General features: G+C 49.1%; 1 pseudogene; it reads left to right on the top strand.

Moving 5' to 3' along the window:
* Positions 1–1,305: 1,305 nt before the first annotated feature.
* Positions 1,306–6,152, top strand: LOC101356443 (HLA class I histocompatibility antigen, B-13 alpha chain-like; annotated as a pseudogene).
* The last annotated feature ends 4,039 nt before the right edge of the window (positions 6,153–10,191 follow it).

The following is a 10,191-nucleotide window of genomic DNA, read 5'->3' as shown; positions in this document are numbered from 1 at the left end:
ATTTGAAATTTCTAAGGAAAAACAAAGATAGCTATTGTCCTAAAGGCATTATTGTTATGGCACCCAAGTGCTGGAACTATTTGATCCACCTACTGTATGTTCTTAACACTGTTGCAACATAGGCACTGACAAGAACAATTAGAGACGTTTGTTTATCTCCGTTCTGTGTCTTAAACTTTTAATCCTTACTTTCCAAAAGAGTAATTCAAAGCATTAAAGAAGAATAATTGGATAAAAGATACACTTGATTTACAAAATCCTCAAACAGTATTTAATTTTAATTTTGGTTTTAACATGTACATAAATTCTTTGATACTCCTCCCTTCAAGAGGCAGAGCTTAATTCCCCTCCTTTATGTGTGGGCTAGACTTACTGACTCATTCCTAACTGAAGGAGTAAGGTTGCCAGGAAGGTGACTCTGAGTCTAGGACATACATTGCAACTTCCATATGGGTCTCTCTCTCTCAGATCGCTTGCCCTTGGGGAAGCAGCCCTGTGGAAAGGACCACGCGGCTAGGAACTGAGGCCTTCTGGGACCAGCCAGTGAGGACTTGAGGCCTCTCCCAGGAGCCATATGCGTGAGCCGTATCAGAAGTGGATCCCTCAGCCCCAGTCAAGCCTTCAGATGATTCAGCTGTGGATGACGGCTGGACTGCAACCTTGTGAGAGGCCCTGAGTCACAAACACTCAGGTAAACCTCTCCCGATTCCTGACGGTTGGAAACTGGGAGATAAGGTTTGCTGTTTTCAGCTGCTAAGTCCAGGGTAAGTTGTTATGCAGCAGGAGGTAACTAATACAGTGTCCAAAGAGGGTACTATGTTATTGTATTTTAATTTTAATTAGGTCTAAATTAACTATAAGATATTAAAGGTATCATTATTTGACCTTGAGATTTCAAAAGTTTTGTAGCTATGTAGACAGAATATATTTTATTACCTTTCACAGCGACCTAGTTTTTGAACTTTGATTCCCAACTGTGACCCAATTAAACATAAAAGAAAGAGCCAGGCTATGCTAGGCAGATTCTAAGATGGCCCCTATAACCATCCTCCGGTTTTCGCCTTTTCCATTTTTCTAGCAAACGCTAATGTAGGTGCTGCTGCAAAAGGATTTTGTAGATGTAATTAAGGCCCAAACAGTTGGCCTTAAAACTGGGGGATTATCCTGGGTGGGCCTGACTTAATCAGTGATGCCTTAAATGGAATGTCCTCTTTCTGAACAAAGAGATTCAAAGTGTGAGAGGGTTTCATTGGAGGGAGGTTCTCCTTTGTGGGTTTGAAAATGTAGGGAGCTACATGGCAAGGAATGCTGGTGGCCACTAGCAGCTGGGAACAACAGCCAGCTGACAACCAGCAAGGAAACAGGGGCCTCAGTCCTACAACAGCAAAAATAATTCTCCAACAAGCTCTGTATGAACTTGGAGGAGGACCCTGAGCTCCATGTGAGAACACAGCTTTGTGAGACCCTGGGCAGAGAACCCATCTGTATCATGCCTGGACATCTGACCTACAGAACTGTGAGCAAATAAATTGGTGTTGTTTTAAGCCACTAAGTTGATGACTGTTAGAAAATTAATACACAGGCTCAACTGTGCAATAGATGAGCACATAGCACTTTTCTCCACTGGAATGAATTTATAAGGTGTCATGCCCACTAGTTGCATGAAATAAAATGTTTCCTAATTTTTCTTTTTGGAGTTTTCATTTGTGATTTTATGGGATGCAACTAAATTTTTAATGTAACAATATTTGTCATTCAGCCATTCAACAAAAATTAATTTAGTTCCTACTATGTGCCAGGCATGGCTCTATAGGCTAGGGAGTTTGATAGTTTGAACAAAACAGCCCAAACTCCCTGTGCTCGTGGACCTTACATTCTACAGTTACTACACGAGTGACACAGAGCCATTGGAGCATTTCCCGTGAAGAAGTGCCACAATCTAAGTGACATTAGCAGGACCACTGACCAGTGTGGGGAGAATAGTCATGGGCGGCAGGGAGAGGAGGTCCTAAGCCCAGGAGTGAGAGGGTGGCGGAGACTAAGGTGGAGAGGGTGGCGGAGAAGAGGACCTGAGGGAGGAGAGAGACAGAGAAAAGGCTGGAGAAACAGGAGGCAGGAAAGGATGCAGAGATAAAGAATTCTCAAGCTGTGGAATTCTCCGATTTATATATGTTGCTATTGATTTTTAATAAAATAGATATACCTACCGGGCCTAGCAGGATATCGTTTGCATTTAATACTTAATGCATTGTTTGGGGCTGCCTAAAATCTTATTATGCCTCCTCCTTATACTAACCAGGTTAAAGAAAATAATATTACCAAGTATCCCAGTATTCACATCCTTTAGCCGTTAATAGTGCATAAACATAGGCACTGCACAGGCACTGGTGAAGGGCATTTTGACTGCAATGAACACTTGCATCTTTGAGAAGATTACAGTCTGTACACTCTCTTGTTTGAAATACACAGTAACGAATCATTGTTTCATGTGATAATTTTAATATACAACAACCCAGGAATCACATTGTTTGGTAAAGTAAAACTTGGGAGCTTTTGAGTCTAATTGCACAGCTGTTTAGACACATTTATACAGGAAGGGGCCAAAACCACTTCTTTTACAGATTAGATTCCTGACAGTTCAGTGTTATTAAGGTTGTGTCAGCCACTGTTGTTAACAAACAAGAAGGAAACTGGTGTTGGTGGGAATCTCTATAGAATGCCTTCAGATACAACTTCTCCCAAGTATTTTATTTTATTTTTATTGTGCTTTAGGTGAAAGTTTACACCTCAAGTTAATTTCTCATACAAAAATTTAGACACATATTGTTATGTGACATTGTGATCCCTATAATGTGACAGCACACTCCCCCTTTCCACCCCAGGTTTCTTGTGTCCCTTTAACCAGCTCCTGTCCCTTCCTGCCTTCTCATCCTGCCTCCAGACAGGAGCTGCCCATTTGGTCTCATGTATCTGAGTGAACTAAGAAGGACACTCTTCACGAGCATTATTTATTTTTTATAGACCAGTGTAATCTTGGTCTGAAGAGTGAGCTTTGGAATGGTTTTAATTCTGGGTTAACAGAGCATCTGGGGGCCATGGCTTTGGGGGTTCCTCCAGCTTCAGTCAGACCATTAAGTCTGGTCTTTTTGCATGAATTTGAGTTCTGCTCAGTGCTTTTTTCCTGCACCATGCAGGACTCTCTGGTGTGTTCTCTGTCAGGGTGGTCATCGGTGGTATGCGGGCACCATCTAGTCCTACTGGTCTCGGGCTGATGGAGTCTCTAGTTCACGTGGACATTTTGTCTCTTGGGCTAATATTTTCCTTGTGTCTTTGGTGTTCTTCATTCTCCTTTCCTCCAAGTGGGTTGGGACCAAGGAACTCCCAGGTTTAAAGATGAAACCCCTATCTCTCCACTTTCACTCTTGGGGCGAATTCACTCTCAGGCATCGAATTCCCTGAGGGTGTTTTCTTCTAGAAGAGTCCAGGGAGAGAGTTAAGGGGTGGGAGGCCAGTTCAGCCAGAGACATTCAGAGAAGGGAATGGGAGGAAAAGGGGCTGGACCCAGCCTGGGGGTCTCTTCCTGGTTTCCTTACACAGCCCTAGAGGAGAACTCAGGGAGCCAGTCTGACAGAGGGTCCAGTGCAAGAGGAGAGGGGTTAGTGCAAAATCTTAGGTCCCCATGGTTGGCAATCAGGGTCTCAGGTCCCAAGGGCGGTGTCTGAGGTCAGGAACCTAGCGCTGAGGATTCCCCACGTGCCCGGAGTTTCACTTCTTCCCAATCCCAACCTCTGTCACAAAGTGTGTTCTTCTGCATGTACACACATGACGAGGCCCCAGTTCTCACTCGCACTGGGTGTCCGGTTTCGGGAGAAGTCAATCAGAGTCACCACAGTTTCCAGGTATAAAGTTGGCACCCTGACCCAAACTCCGGCGAGTGAGTGTGGGGCCCAGAGGGAAGGAGCCTCTGGGAGGGAGGAGCGAGGGGATCGCCTGGCGGGGACACAGGACCCTTGGGGAAGCCGCGTCCCTGCCGCCTCGCGCAGAACCCCTTAACCCCTCCCGGTCCAGAACCCCATACCCCATCTCCGCCCAGACCCCTCTCCAGCCCCGCCCCCTCCTCTCCCACGCTCCTCCCGCCGCCCCTTCTTCCTCCCCGAGCCCCCTCCCCTATCCGCCCCCATCGACCCCGGACCCTGTAGGCGCGCGGGGAGGGAGGTCGGTGGTCTCAGCCGCTCCCCGCCCCCTGGCTCGCACTCCCTCAGGTGTTTCCACCCCGCCGTGTCCCGGCCCGGCCTCGGGGAGCGCCGCTTCGGCTCCGTCGGCTACGTGGACCACACGCAGTTTGTGCGGTCCGACAGCGACGCGGCGAATCCGAGGATGGCGCCCAGGACGCCGTGGGTGGAGCAGCAGGGGCCGGGGTGTACGGGGCCGCGACACGCCGAGAGCCAAGCGCCACGCACGGACTTCCCAAGGGCACCGCCGACCCTGCGGCTGCTGCAACCGGAGCGCGGCGGGTGAGTGAGGCCGCCCGGGGGCAGGTCGCGAGTTCCTTCGTCCCCACCGGCGGGCCGCCCGGAGTCTCCGTGGCTGAGCTTCGCCTCAGGGCGGCGGGACCGGCCCGACCCTTCGACCCGGAACGACCCGCGGGGATTCGCTCTGGTTTTCAGTTTAGGTCGATGGCCAGTCACCGTCAGAGGGGACAACGGGGGGAGGGGGTGGCTAAACGGGCTTGGTGACCGCGGGGGCGGGGCTGACCGTGAGGGTGGGACAAGGTCTCTAGGTCGGAGGATGTCTGGCTGCGACTTGGGCCTGACAGGCGCTTTCTCCTTAGGTGAGAGCAGTTAGCTTACGACAGGCCAACTACCTCGGCCTGAAGGAAGACCTGCGCTCCTGGACCGCGGCGGACCCCGTGGCTCAGATCACCCAGCGCAAGTCGGAGGAGGCGGGTTGGCGGACCGCGTCGGGGCTTACCTGGAAGGGGAGGGCGTGGAGTGGATCCACAGGTACCTGGATAACGGGAAGGGGACGCTGCAGCGTGTCGGTACTACATCTCGCCGATCTCCTGTTGGGGTAGGGCTGTTCCACAAGCTGGTGTCCCAAAGGAGGGGAGGAAAATGGGACTGAGGTGAGAATACCCCCCTCCCATGGCTCTAGAAAGGTAGGAGGCGTCCTGGTTTCCATGTCCCTTAGCAAAGAGTGACTCCCAGGGATTTCCTCTTCTCTCAGGGGCAATTAAGGGATCCAGTCTCTATGGGTTAGAGGAGAGAGGTCTCTGAAATAACTGATCTGCAGTTCCCTTTGACGGTGGCTGCAACCTTGGGAACCACGAGGGATTTTCTCTTTCAGGCCTTGGTCTCTGCTCCACACCTAATGTCTTTGGCGGTGTGACTCCAGCTTTTCTGAGTCTCAGCCTCCACCCAGATCAGGACCAGAAGTCTGTTCTCCTTCTCAGAGACCTGGAGCCTCCTACCCTGGGCTATCTCACCCTGATCGTAGAACTTTCCAAGGGATAGGAGATTGTCCCAGATCCCTGGTCCAGGCTGGTGGCTAGGTTTTGCACTCCCTCCCCAACCCCAGTTGTCCTGTCCATTCTCATGATGGTCACATGAGCACTGCTCAAGTAGCCCATGGGAGGTCCTGGAAAGTTCCTGAATTTTCTGACCTTTCCTCTCAGATTCCTCAAAGACACATGTGACCCACCATCCCATCTCTGAATGTGAGGTTGACTGTGAGGTCATCCTGAGGTGTTGGGTCCTGGACTTCTACCCGACGGAGATCACTCTGACCTGGTAGCAGGCTGGAGAGGACAAGATCCAGGACACAGAGCTTGTGGAGACCAGGACCGTGAAGTGTTGGATCTTCCAGAAGTGGGCAGTCCTGGTGGTGCCCACTGGACATTGTGCAGCACAAGTTAGGGTAAGGAGGGGGATGAGGGTGAAGCCTCTTCTCAGTGAAAGTGAGAACCCTTCTAGAGATCTCCAGAAGGATCAGGGCTGAGACTTGGGATCAGGGCCCATCACCTTCCCTTCCCTTCTTAGAAGCACCTTCTCAGTCCAGCATGCCCATCATGGGAATTGGTGTTGCCCTGGTTCTCTTTGGAGCTGTGGTGGCTGGAATTGCGATCTGGAAGAAGAGCTCGGGTAGGGAAGGGGGTGAGGTCTGAGTTTTCTTGTCCCACTGTGGGTTTTAAAGCCCCAGGTAGGAGATTTGCTGTCTCCTGCGTTGTTATAGGAGGCACCGTGTATACATGTGCTGACCGGGTCTGAGCCCTAAGTGCTAACACTCGTTCTGTTGTAAAGCACATATAAAGATGAGTGCAGATTTTTCACCTTGATGATTTTGGTGATGGAGACCTGATTCCCAGCTGTTGCAGGTCAGAAGTGAAGGTTCCTGCTGAGGACAGACCTCCAGGAGGGCAGTTGGTCCAGTCCCTGCACATTTCCTTTACTCTTGTTTCCTGATCCTGTCCAAGGTCTGGTGTTGCAGTTCTAGAAACATTCCTGGGGTCCAAAACTATCCGACTCTTCTAGGACCTCAACCCTGCCTTCTCCCTGGCTTCTCACAGGACATTTTCTTCCCACATGTGATAAAGGATGGAGCTATGCTATGAATTGGAATCGACTCATGGCGACAGGTACAATTAGATTGTGAGTAAGTATGGAGGGGAGGGAGCTGATCATTAAGAAGCTTGGGACAGTGTAGATGGGAGCCCGTGGGGGAGCCATAATTCCTCCTTTAGTCTCATCTCCTCCTGTGGGCTCTGGCCAGATCTTGTTTTGTTTTTCTCCAGACAGTGCCCAGGGCTCTGATATTTCTCTGTTGGCTTCTAAATGTGAGACTGGAGAGCCTGCCATGAGAAAGGAGTTGGGGCAGGGGGGAAATAACTGGATTATGAAGATTCTCAGAATTTGGACATGTTGAGTGGGCTGTCTGGACTGTCAAAATGACCTGAATTTGTTCATGATTACTTTCTTCTGTAGCATGAGACAGCTGCCTTGTGCGGGACTGAGTGATACAAGATTTGTTCACATTCCACTTTCGGATTCCAAGACCCCTGACTTCTCTTTCTACAAAGAGCATCTGAAAGTGTCTGTGTTCCTATTAACATAATGCGAGGATATAGGGAGACTAGCCCCCCTCTGCCCACCAGGAATCCCTCCCCACACTGGCCTGTGTCCGTTCCCTGATTGGTGTTCCTGTTCCAGTAGAGGTGGGTAAGGGGCATCTCCATCATTTTGGTAACTTCGTGTTGCTCTGAGCTGCAACTTCTCATCTCTACTGAAAATTCAGAATCTGGGAATGACTCGTTTCTGAAACTTTTTTCCATGAGGTAGGTTGATGGGTTAATTAAAGGAAAGGAAGATAAACGAAGATCTGAGAACCTTCCTGAACCAGCATCTTGCTGTGCTGAATCTGTTGCAGGCGGGGACAGGAGAAGCTGTGGAGGAACCGAGCGTGGACGAGGCCTGTGCACAGTCAGGCCTGTGCTCAGCTCAGGACAGCATGGGCTTTCATATGGCCACTCTTTGGGTGGGTCATGTTTACTGCTCCTTTGTCCTTGTCCCTTCAGTAGAAACTTGTCCCCCCAGAACCAGTGATCACAGGGACTCTGACATCACCTGGGCCTTGTCGTAGCTGCAGAGCTTTGGGTGTTACTTGGTCTGTTTGGGCTCAGGCCCAGTCTGGCCTTCAGCCGCCTTTTGAGTGTTGGTTTTTTGTGTCTTTCTTTTTATAGAAGATTATGCCTACTTTGAGCCCTGGTTGCACAGTGGTTAAATCGCTCGGATGCTAATTAAAAGGTCAGAGGTTTGAGCCTACCAGCCACTCCATGGGATAGAAATGTCACAGTCTGCTTCCGTAAAGAATTATAGCCTTGGAAACCCTATGGGGCAGTTCTTTTCTGTTCTATAGGATCACTAGGAGTCAAAATTGCCTGGAAAGCAGTGGGTTTGGTTTTTTGGGATTTAATGCCTGTTCTAGTTTTTGTGTATGAGTTCTGGTCTCATTCTGTCTTAGTGTCCCAGTGTCTGACAGTAGCAGTAGTCCTTTTTTCCTGTCATTGTCCCCACAGGGTCCAGGGAGTCCCTGCACAAAGGAGTGTCTGTGGTATTGAGAGACAAACGAATTTTCAGACTCGTCCAGCTCTTCTCCTCCTAGAAATATTCCCTGGATTGGTCTTTTCATCTTTTACCCAGACTTTTTCAAGGAACCAGATTCTGGTATTAGCAAAGAGGAGGGATCTGATAGTTCCTCATCTTAGATAAATTCCTGTTATGTTTCTATCCTCTGCTCACCTACCCTCTCTCCCTGCTCCATAATCCTAGTGCTGGCTCTAATCCAAACTCATGGGTTCATAAAGCAGAGACTAGTTTAAATTCACAGTGATGGCAAATAGACCCATTAGCCTGGATTTGTTGTGTTCTGAAGAGAGAAATGAAATTGTGCTGTAGTGGCCGGAGGGTGAGTGTGGGAGGGACAAGAGGGAAGGAGGGAGAGCAGCACTTGTGAGAAAAGTCCAGACGGCATTAATGTCAATGTGAGTGGATGATGTGCTGTAGCGGCCACAAAACAGCATTTGGTCTAGGGTTACATTAATAAAGACACTGTCTCTAGAATCCGGAGGTGCTCTACACCTCACTGATTATTTTTCTGACTTTCTTTGAGTGCTAGCAAAACGACACACTATTTTTGCATCTGGGAAACATCAGTGAACTCAAAATGCAAAAAAATTGTCAGCTTTGTGGAGCATGTGTTCTAGTGGGGAGACACAGGCCACTGACTACAAGCATAGCGATAAGCAGAGCGTTTGTGTTAGAAGGTGGTAGGTGCTATGGGAAAGTGGCACAGAGTGCGGATGTGTGGGGAGAGGGAAGATGGCTGTTGAAATGTGGGTGGTTGGCATGGGCTTCATTGAGAAGGTGACCTTTGAAGAAGGATTTTGAGGGGCATGAAGGAATTAGCCCTGAGGATGTCTGGGATGCTATTTCCAGGTGGGGGAACTTCCAGTGCAGATGCACCAGGGCAGGGCTGTGTCTGTGTTCTGGGAACAGTGAGGAGGCCAGTGTGGCTGCAGCAGAGTCACGAGATGAGGTCAGAGGTGCTGCTAGATTTTATAGGGCCTGAGGGTGTGGGAAGGGTTCTGACTTTTACTCTGAGTCAGATGGGGAGTTACGAGACAGTTTTGAGTCAAAGAGAGATATGGTGTGACTCCCCCTTTTAAAAGGTCGCTCTGGCTTCTGTGCTGAGAATAGAATCCAGAGGCAAGGGGTGAGTGAGGCAGTAGGAAATCTGGGCTATTTGTGCAGCATTCCAGCTACAGATGTCAGTGGCTTTCCCTGGGTGTGAGCAATGAAAACAGTGGGAAATGATTGCATATATTTTGAAACTGAATATTATAGGACTTCCTAATGGATGAAATTTGGGGGATGAGAGAGAGGAGTCAAGGAGGACACCCAAATTTTTGGTGTGTGCAAATAGAAAGATGGAGCTTGTGGTGGTGAAGATAGTGTGTCAACTTGGCTAGGCCATGATTCTCAGTGTTTTGGCAGTTGTATAACGTTGTGATCACTTCCCTAATGAGATCTGACACGCGATCACCCCCATGATGGGATCTGCTGCAGTACAGGTGGGGGCGAGGCCTGTGGCAGCTCACAGCCCCCCTCCGCCTTCATCTTTCCACCCTCCACCACCTGACTCTTGCTGCTTGCCTTGCCTGGGCTTTTGCTTTTTCCGGATCCTGCAGCTGACTCCTCTTCCTCTGACCTCCAGTTCTTGGGACTTGAGCTGGCAGCTTGCCTGTAGTTTTGCCTGCCGATCTTCAGATTTATCGATCTTCATAGCTTGTAAGCAACATCCTTGCTCTCCAGCCTACAGACTTTGGGTTCTCCTGCCCCTGCAGCTTTGTGATTCAGGAGAAGCCTTTTTCCTGAACCATGGACTTGGGACATTACAGCTTCTAAAAACTGTGTGAGCCATTTCCTAGATATAAATCTCTTTCTTTCTGTATATGTTGATACACTTTACTAGTTTTGTTTCTCCAGAGAACCCAGCCTAAGACAGAGTTGATGTCAGCAGAGATGGGAAAAAGACTCTGGAAGAAGCATACTTGAGAAGCGAGCATCAAAGGCTTTTGGTTTCAGAAATGTTATATCTAAGATGTCTATTAGAAATGTAAGTAAATTTTTTGAGTTG

This window comes from Trichechus manatus, unplaced genomic scaffold, assembly GCF_000243295.1.
Source record: "Trichechus manatus latirostris isolate Lorelei unplaced genomic scaffold, TriManLat1.0 scaffold00327, whole genome shotgun sequence".
NCBI lineage: Eukaryota > Metazoa > Chordata > Mammalia > Sirenia > Trichechidae > Trichechus > Trichechus manatus.
Note: the sequence above shows the minus strand (reverse complement) of the source record. Positions and strands in the feature narration are given on the sequence as shown.